Genomic DNA, 9,513 nt, shown 5'->3' with positions numbered 1-9,513 from the left:
TCATGTCAATCCTGGCTGAAAAAGCACTGACAGTACATTTGAAATAGAAAATGTACTAATGTATTGAGTGTGACAGTAAAATGAGGAATGATAGAGCATACATTAATATGATAAAGAAATCTCAAAAATACTTTATAGTAACATAAATTTTTTAAAAAGCTTGAATATCTTATTGTTTCTTTCAGAAGACACTATAGATCATTTTTGTCTGGTTATAAATGAAATAGAATTTTAAAAAATTAATATTTTTAATGTAATATTTAATTGTTATAGTAAGAACTATTTAATTAGTAACAGTAACAATACAAAGGCAGTTCTGAAAGTAATGCCTCTTATTTTAGTTTGATTTTTTATGATGTCAGAGGTGGATGTTGGTGATATGGCAGTAAAGATGAAACCTTCCTGCCAATATTTTGTTATATTTTGTTGCTGTGTGACAGTCAAGCAAAATGCCATCTGAAATACAAAGATGTGTCAGTGAATTCTTCCATGCAGAAAAAATGGTATCTACTGGCATTCACTGATACTTGCTGATCATTTATGGAGGCTAAACAGTGATTGTGAGCACAGTGATGCAGTGAGAGGTGTGTTTCAGCAGTGGCAAAGATGTCACCTCCAGTGGTGCAGGTGATTACAGCAAGTTCATTGCTGGGGAAAATGAATAGCTAATGTTGGTGATGGGGTTGAAAAATAGCATTTTGTAGCAGCAAATTCGCTCTACCAGTGTTATTTTGCTCTTTGTTTTCATATCCGAGAAAATAAATAGGTCTATTGAAAGGTGAAAAGGGCCCTACAAGTGAAAGTAAAAAGGCAAGAAGGCTTCACAGTGATTGAGAATAAAGTGGGTGAAGGGGAATAGTTAGAGATAGTTTATAGAAGCAAGAATATAGAGCATGTTAGAAAATAAGAGATGGCAGACACTGAGTCTGGGATAGTGAGGGGGATGAAGGCCATAAAGATAAGGGTTTGAGAACAGCCCAAGGACATTTGGCAGGGAGGTGATTAGATGGCCACAAGGTGAGAAGAACCCATTTTGGGGGGACACCCCCCACAAGGTCAGAAGTTCACAGCGAGAAAGGTCAGAAGCCTTGCGAGGAAAAGAACAAATCTTCATCCCACGACCCACTGTGCACATGCAAGAGGGAAGGGTCTGCATGCTAATGAACTCTCGGGGTGTAATGAATATGTATCCAAATTCCGGGAAAACTATTGATTATGTATTAGTTTGGCCTATATCTGTAGCATGATTTTTCCAGATGATGTGCAAGTTGGGCAGATCTATCCCCCTTGCACGCGGTGTCTGCACAGCACTGAATAAACTGTACCTGTTTTGTAATCTTATTTGAGTTACAGAGTTTGATTCTGCATGTTGGTATCACTTTCAGAATTACCTAATGTTAATTCTAATAATGGTAATAGTAGTATAACAGTAACAGTAACGGTAATAAAATAATTTATGTTGCCATGTTTTAAAATGAGATCTCCATTTCTGTCCCAACTGTGCTTTCTTATTGCTGCCCAGCCAGTGTCAGAATGAAGTACTTATTACACAACTATACCAAAATAGCAATACTTGAATTTTTAGTTTTACAATCCCTAAAGCTTTGAAGAACAATAAATATGTAATCAATTTCAATTTAACTCTGAACTCACTGCTGTGTTTATTGTAGCTGGCATTTTAGGGAGCAGAACAGAAAATATTTCTTTATCTAATCTTTTATCCTGATACCATTACTATTACTCATCTGATAAAAACGAAATAAAGCAAAACAAGCATCAATCAGAAAATAATAATAAACAACTATTTTCTAAAACTACTGTATGTTTTGAATGAGTAACACTGTAAAATTTTTGTGATTATACTAGTACCCCAATGTTACAGTCCATCTGACAAACTCACTCTCCACTACCATCCAGATAGCCTCGTCTTAACATGCTAATATGTTTATTGACTAAGAAGCACTGTTGATGATGCTGTTCCAATTATCATATGCCACCCTCCAATGCTGAAATTTTAATCCCAATTTTATGTCACATACAAAATTGATCATGTTTCAGAAAGACACACACACACAAACACACACACACACAAAGTTTAACTCAGAAAAGACTAGGGAGAAAAAAAAGGGTATGATTTCCTGCTATAGATAAAATAGAGAGTAAATATTAGACAGAGGAGGAAGAAAAACGACAATGACAACAACAAACACAGCTAATAAAACCAAAGGAAAATGTTGGCACAAGATCACACGGATGTAGAGATGTTGTGAATAAATCTATACTTGAAATTAGAGGGAAAAAAAAAATATATATATATATGAGAATAGTAAGATTAATAAATCAGCTTTTCAATTAGAAAAACAGAGGAAAAAAAGGCTACCTAGTTTTAAAACAGAGCTGAGGGAAAGAAAATCATCAGTTTGTGACAGTTGTCTTACACCATATGTATTCAATCTGAAATCCTTTATGAAAGGAATTCCAAGAGGGCTGAATAAAATCTCAAATTTCACCCCCCATATATATGTTGATCAATGCCCTGTAATACAACTGTTATTTCAGTATAAAGCAACCAGAAAACATTGTATATAGACATATATCTAACTGTCAGAAGAATCCTTTCAGTGTTAATAATTATTTGAAATTTGATCTAAATGCAATCCATAACAATCTCATAGGAATGCTACTGTGAATGGATAGTAAAAGACAACACTAGCATTGAAAATATGTATTGCATGACTTACACAAACAAATACGATGAATTAATGAAAAGGAAAATTATTACACATTTATAAGCATCTCTTATAAGTATACTTACTACTAACAAGCTATGTTTTGCCTCTGATGAACTTTTATATAAATTATAAAGCTTAACTTTGACAGAATTCATTTTAATTTCTCTATCTATAAAATCAAGTGCTGTCTAGTTTTAGTTAAGATATATGCCTTACATTAATACTTAGTTCTATGAACATTTTCCTGTAAAATTTTACTAATAAGTATACTTACTATTAATTATATTACTTATGCTTTCTCCAAATTCAGTTTTTGGAAAGTTTTCCATTGATTTTCAGAACTGGCCTCACAAGTTCTAAGTTTTGAAGACTTACGGAAATAGAATCTTCAGTAAATAACCTACAAATGTCCACATCTTATCAATATATAAAAGTCATTTCATCTAAATATTCAACAGAAGTAAATAAGGAAATCTACTTAGTGAATCTTAATTATTTAGGGCAATTCAAATTTAGGCTAAAGTCTTGAAATCATGAGTAATAGAGTATACATTTTTAAAAGACTACTAGACAATTCGTATCACTTGGAAAATAAATAAAAACAGAATCTTTCTTCATAGTCCTCTTTCTCTAGTGCTATATATGTCTTTTCATGAATGCTTACATACAGGGAAGAACAACAGTACAAATCTTTGATCATGCAGCCATCAACTGAGTAAGGCTCACAAAATGCAATGCTGTTGTTATCCACCTCAGTCAAAGAACTCTTAAGACTGTAGATTAAAAAGTTCACAACACCACAACAGCTTTTGTCTATCACTAAAAGGCAATTAAACTCAAGCAAAAGGTTAAATCTAAACAGACATGGTGCTTTTGATCTATATTTATCAGCATCACTTGAAGCACTTTTTTTTTTTTTTTCTCTTTGATGCAATGAAAGAGTAGCGCTCTCCATTGCTCTGCTCTTCTATAAATTAACCATCAACCCTTCTCTCCAAATCCCAATTGGAAGTTTCTTAGCTGTGATGTAACAGGTCACAGAATAGTGCCAGCTTTTGTAACTCCAGCCTTTCTTTAATACACTGAGAATGAAAATGTCTAAGAAGTCATCATTAATACTGGATAGCGAATAAAAAGGAGATATAAAATGCAGAGACAAAACAACTGGAACTACATTTCCAAATAGATCAGCATGGTGCAGAGATGAAGAAAAATGAAACAAGATCCCAGCTGGGAAAAACTGGTAATTGCAACCAGCCAGATCATTGAAACCAACATAGCAAAACCACTAACAAGGGAAAAAGAAAATTTAAGAGACAAATAAAGGAAGAATTATCATATGTAAGACATGAGCTGCAGTAAATATGACAAATATGTTCTTCGGTAGAGGAATGTTCAGCTGGCATGAAGAAAACATAAAAGTGATTATTATAATGGCAAATAAAACAGATGCCATGATAACAACAGAAAATCTGCTTTCAATTTATATATATAAATTGAAATGCACATTATATAATGCATATATAATTTTTTTAAAAGACAAAAAGATGAAATTAGCAAGGAAACTGTAAATCAACAAGCAATAATGCCCAAAGCATTATGTTACTTGAATTCTACTCTCAGCAAATATAATCAAAACTAATGGTAACATTATCACAAGCGAAGAATTAACATTGCTCCAGGGATTCCATCAATATTGCTATCTATAACCTCAGCATGTGTGGCATCAGGAAAATACAATATGAAAAAAGATAATACACACCAAAGCAGAATTAAGGGAAGGCTGTACATTACAGTGGTTTATTATTACTATTAAGATTGCACTAGCACAGTTCATGAGAATGCAGAACTGTGTTTGTTACACTTCACTCCTCCAAAAGTTGTGATGTATTTTCTCTACAACTTGTTTAGTTCGAAAAAAAATCTGTGTACGTTAACATTATTACTGGATGATCATCATATAAATAATAATAAAAATATTGTTCCCATCCAGCCTGGCCTTGAATGCATCCAGGAAAGGGGCATTCGCAATCTCGCTTGGCAACATACTCCAGTGTATCACCACTCTCACAGTAGAGAATTTCATCTTAATATCTATTCTAAATCTACCCTCTTCCAATTTAAAACCACTTCCCCTCTTCCTGTCAGTACATGCCCTTATAAAAAGTCCCTCCTCAGCTTTCCTGTAGGCTCCCTTCAAGTACTGGAAAGCCACTATAAGGTCTTCTTAGAGTCTTCTCCAGGTTGAAGAGCCACAGCTCTCTAAGCCTGTCTTCTTAGGGGAGGTGCTCCAGCTCTCTGATAATCTCTGAGGCTCTCCTCTGCATTAGCTCCTAGAACTCCATGTCCTTGTGGCATTGGGGGCATCAGAACTGGATGTAGTATTCCAGGTGGAGTCTCACAGGAGCAGAGTAGAGGAGTAGAATCACCTTCCTTGACCTGCTGGTTACACTTCTCTTGGCTTTCTGGGCTGGAAGTGTACACTGCCAGCTCATGTTGAGTCTTTCATCAACTGACACTCCCAAATCCTTCTCCTCAGAGCTTCTCATTAGCCCTTCTCCCCCAACCTGTATTTGTGTTTGAGATTGCCCCAACCCAGATGTAAGATCTTGCAGGTGACCTTGTTGAAGTTAATGAAGTTGCCACAGGCTCAGCTTTCATGCTCCATAAAAGATCTAGGTCTCTCTGTATAGCATCCAGAGATAATACCAATCACCTCATCTTTATTTTCTGTGTTATTAGGGCCTTCATGAGGATCTGCTCCATGGTCTTGCCAGATACAAAGGTGAGACTGACTGGCCTGCAGTTCCCTGGATCCTCTTTTATTACCTACTTGAAAATGGGGGTTCTGTTTCCCATTTTCCAATCAGTGGGAACATCACTGACTAACATGACCTTTCAAATATGATGGATAGTGGCTTGGCAGCTTCATCCACCAGTTCCTTAGAACCCATGGATGGATCTCCTTGGGTTCCATGGACTTGTGCACCTTCAGGTTCTTTAGATGGTCTTGAACCTGGTCTTCACTTACAGCAGGCAGATCTACCTTCTGCAAGTTCTTACCATTGCTTTCTGCAAGTTGGTCCATGTGGCTAAAGCCCATGGCTGTGAAGCCTGAGGCAAGGAAGACATTGAGCACCTCAGCTTTCTCCACATCCACTGTGACCAGATCTCCAGTTTCCTTCCGGAGAGAACCTACATCTTCTTTGACCTTCTTTTTATCCTGAAATATCCGTAGAATTTTTTTCTTCTTCTCCTTGATGCCCCTGGCTATTTTTAATTCAGCCTGTCTTCCTTTTTCTTAGGATTTTTCAGTAGTAGTCAGTCTCTAATTGTTTTGCCTGAATTGTGGGTTTTATTCTGCTTCCCATCCCAGAATTCCCAGTCAGAAGGTAGAGTACCCCAACGATAATCTGTCTGACTTTCAAATACAGATGTAAAGAAGGCACTGAGAACCTCAGCCTCTTCCTTATCCTTAGTTGTCATGTTCCCTGCTGCATACAGTAAAGGCCAAATGGACCTCATCTTACTGTTAATATATATTTTAGTTCTCTTTTACTACACTGGACAGGTGGAATTCTAATTTTCTCCCTACATATCCTGACAACTTCTTTATATTATCTCTGTGTTGTCCATCCCAAAGAAATGAAGAAAAAAAAAAAAAAAAAAGAGGAAAGAAATTAACAAGGTTGCAGAAAAGTGGAAACTTCTATATTCTTATCCATCTTATCCATAACAAGAAAATAAATAATTTCATCGGTAGTCATGTTATACAGATAGAAATTTAAACTGACTGTAAGGTTTTGAATCTTTTTTAAACTCTGTTTTGTGCAGTGTAAAAATCCACTGTCTTGTATGTTTGCATTCAAACTGAGGAGTTATTCAAATATCACCTTTCTTTTTTACTGGGACTCATCTCACTCAGATTTAATCCATGGGAAAATATAATATTTAGTCATCTGTAAGAGCATCAGAGAAATACATGCTGTATTTTTCATAAGATAAATTAAAAAAAAAAAAAGGTTATCTTAAATATTTTTATATATTTATTTGTTTGTTTCTTTACTAACATAAAAGAAGAAATATCATATTTATATGTAACTAAAACATTCATTGGGATTTGAAATACTATTTCCATTTCTGCTTCACTGTCAAGAATCAAACAAAAATAGGTAGCACTTCAAATTAATCTTTGAATTAAGCGGTAGTAGGCAAGCTGGAAGAAGGAAGTAGATCATTGGGTATTCTTGCCTAGACACATACTAACATCAAATGAAAAAAAATATAAGTTCACAGCTTTATTACATATACTATTACATGTATGTAGATTATAAATATTAATTGAAAATAACATAAACCCACTCAAACAATTTTGAGAATTAGATTATTAAATAGATTGTAGATCAAAGTCTATTTACTTAGTATCCATTTCCTTTATCATCTACTTAACCTGTATAGTTTATTTAATAACCTTTATAAAATCAAAAAGAATACTGAAGGGAATTAGAAAAGGATGCATTAACTACAAATTCTATGTCATAATACTCTCTCTGCTGAAGACATCTTTTCATTCTTTTAGACTGCAATGGAACATGCTACAGTTCATTAAGAGAGTAAAACAAATGATTGAAAGACAGTTTGAGTGCTACCATTATGATAAACAAAATCACAAAGGCAAACTAAAGACAAAAAATCTTTTATAAGAATAAAGTTCTGGCAGTATATTTAAGGTAGCATCATGCAAAAAATCCCATCTATGTTAGTGAAAATTTTCAATTGCAACTTCTTTTTTTAAATCTAAAATAGTCTAATACAATTAATTTGGCAATTAAGATAGAATAGTAAATTTTCTCTCTGATTGCTTAGAATTAAAATACTAAGAACAGTCTGAATTTCTGAAATAAAAATTTGACCTTTTTTTTTTTTTAATATATATATTTAAAATATATTTAAAATGCATGCTTACTTGTCAGTGCACATATTTCCCTTTCAAATAACTCACATTTGTTGATTTCTGACAGACAGGAGCTGTAATGCTTTCTGAGATAATATTCTTGTGCTTTCTTTGTTTTCGGAAACATTTGTCTCAATTTGTTTTTAACATATTTCAGATTTTCCTTGTTATTTCATCACCTCGTAAAATAGCTTCTTTACGCCACACAATAATGAAAAAGTAGCTTTTCGCTGGCCCTCATAATAACTAGCCCTCCAGAGTGCTCTATTTTCAAGACATGATCAAAGAGGTATTGCTGGTACAATGATGACTTGAAGCAGGGCAGCTCTAAACAAACATGCAACAAAAATGTATCTTTCTGTTGGACTTGCAATTTTCCATATTGTCTTGGAGCTCCACTCTGTCCTTTTAATGTCTTTTAAAAGTACATTGGAGTATTCCTTCATCAGATATACATATTCATGACAATGACTCAGGACCAGCTATGAAGGCATTCAGTGAAGGCATTTGATGTCCACGTCACTTGAAAAAGATGACATTCTTGACTGTTTATGGTCAAGTCATCTTTATGACTGTTTATGGAAAGTTTAGTCTTTAGAAGAGTGGGCAAGCAATGTAGGATGATTACAAGTACATTATGAAGCCATGCAGGGAGAAAATTAGAAAAGCCAAAGCCCAGCTAGAAATGAACTTGGCCACTAAGGTGAAGGACAACAATATGTATTTCTGTAAATACATCAACAATGAGAGGAAGGCTAGGGAAAATCTCCATCCCTTGTTGGACACTGAAGGCACCACAGTGATCACAGGATAAGGCTGAAGTACATAATGCCTTCTTTACCTCAGTCTTTAATAGCAAGGCACATAGTCCATTTGTGCCAGTAGACAGGTAAAATGTATGAGTTTCAATAGGGCGAAGTGTCAGGTCCTGCATTTTGGTCACAACAACCCCAGGGAACGCTACAGGCATGGGGAGGAGTGGGTGGAAAGCTGCCTGACAGAAAGGGACCTTGGTGTACTGATGGACAGTCGGCTGAATATGAGCCAGCAGCGTGCCCAGGTGGCCAAGAAGACTGATGGCATCCTGGTTTGGATCAGGAATGGTGTGGTGAGCAGGACTAGGGAAGTCATCCTGCTCTTGTACGCGGCACTGATGAGGCCTCACCTCGAGTACTGTGTTCAGTTTTGAGCACCTCAGTACAGAAAGGACATTGAGGTGCTGGAGCAGGTCCAAAGAATGGCAACAAGGTTTGTGAAGCACTTGGAAAATATGCCCTATGAGGAACAGCTGAAGGAAGTGGGGCTGTTTAGTATGAGGAATAGAGGGCTGAGGGGATACCTATTGCTCTCTTCAAATACCTCAAAGCTTACTGCAGCAAGAGTGGGGTTGGTCTCTTCTCACTGGTAATGGGTGACAGAATGAGGGGAAATGGCCTCAAGTTGTGCCAGGGGAGGTTTAGGTTGGATATCAGGACACACTTCTTTACAGATGGGGTTGTTAAGCACATGAATAGACTCCCCAGGAAGGTGGTTGAGTCATCATCCCTGAATGTGTTTTAAAACCCTTTGGTCATGGTACTTAGGGATATGGTTTAGCAGAGGACTGTTAGAGTTAGTCTAGTATGGTTAGGTTGCGGTTGGACTTGATGATCATTACGGCCTTTTCCAACCTGAGCAATTCTATGATTCTATGAGTTTATGTTCGTAATAATAAAAATACTTATTCACTCACATATTTTGCATTTCCATACCCTGTGGTATTCATTCATTAATTTCCTTATTATAAGGAAAATAAAATCTTGAATAAAATTTAAGCATGAAGTGACA

This window comes from Phasianus colchicus, chromosome Z (genome assembly GCF_987193195.1).
Source record: "Phasianus colchicus chromosome Z, bPhaCol1.hap1.1, whole genome shotgun sequence".
NCBI classification, from domain to species: Eukaryota; Metazoa; Chordata; class Aves; order Galliformes; family Phasianidae; genus Phasianus; species Phasianus colchicus.
The sequence above is the reverse complement of the archived record's forward strand: the minus strand, read 5'-3'. Positions refer to the sequence as shown.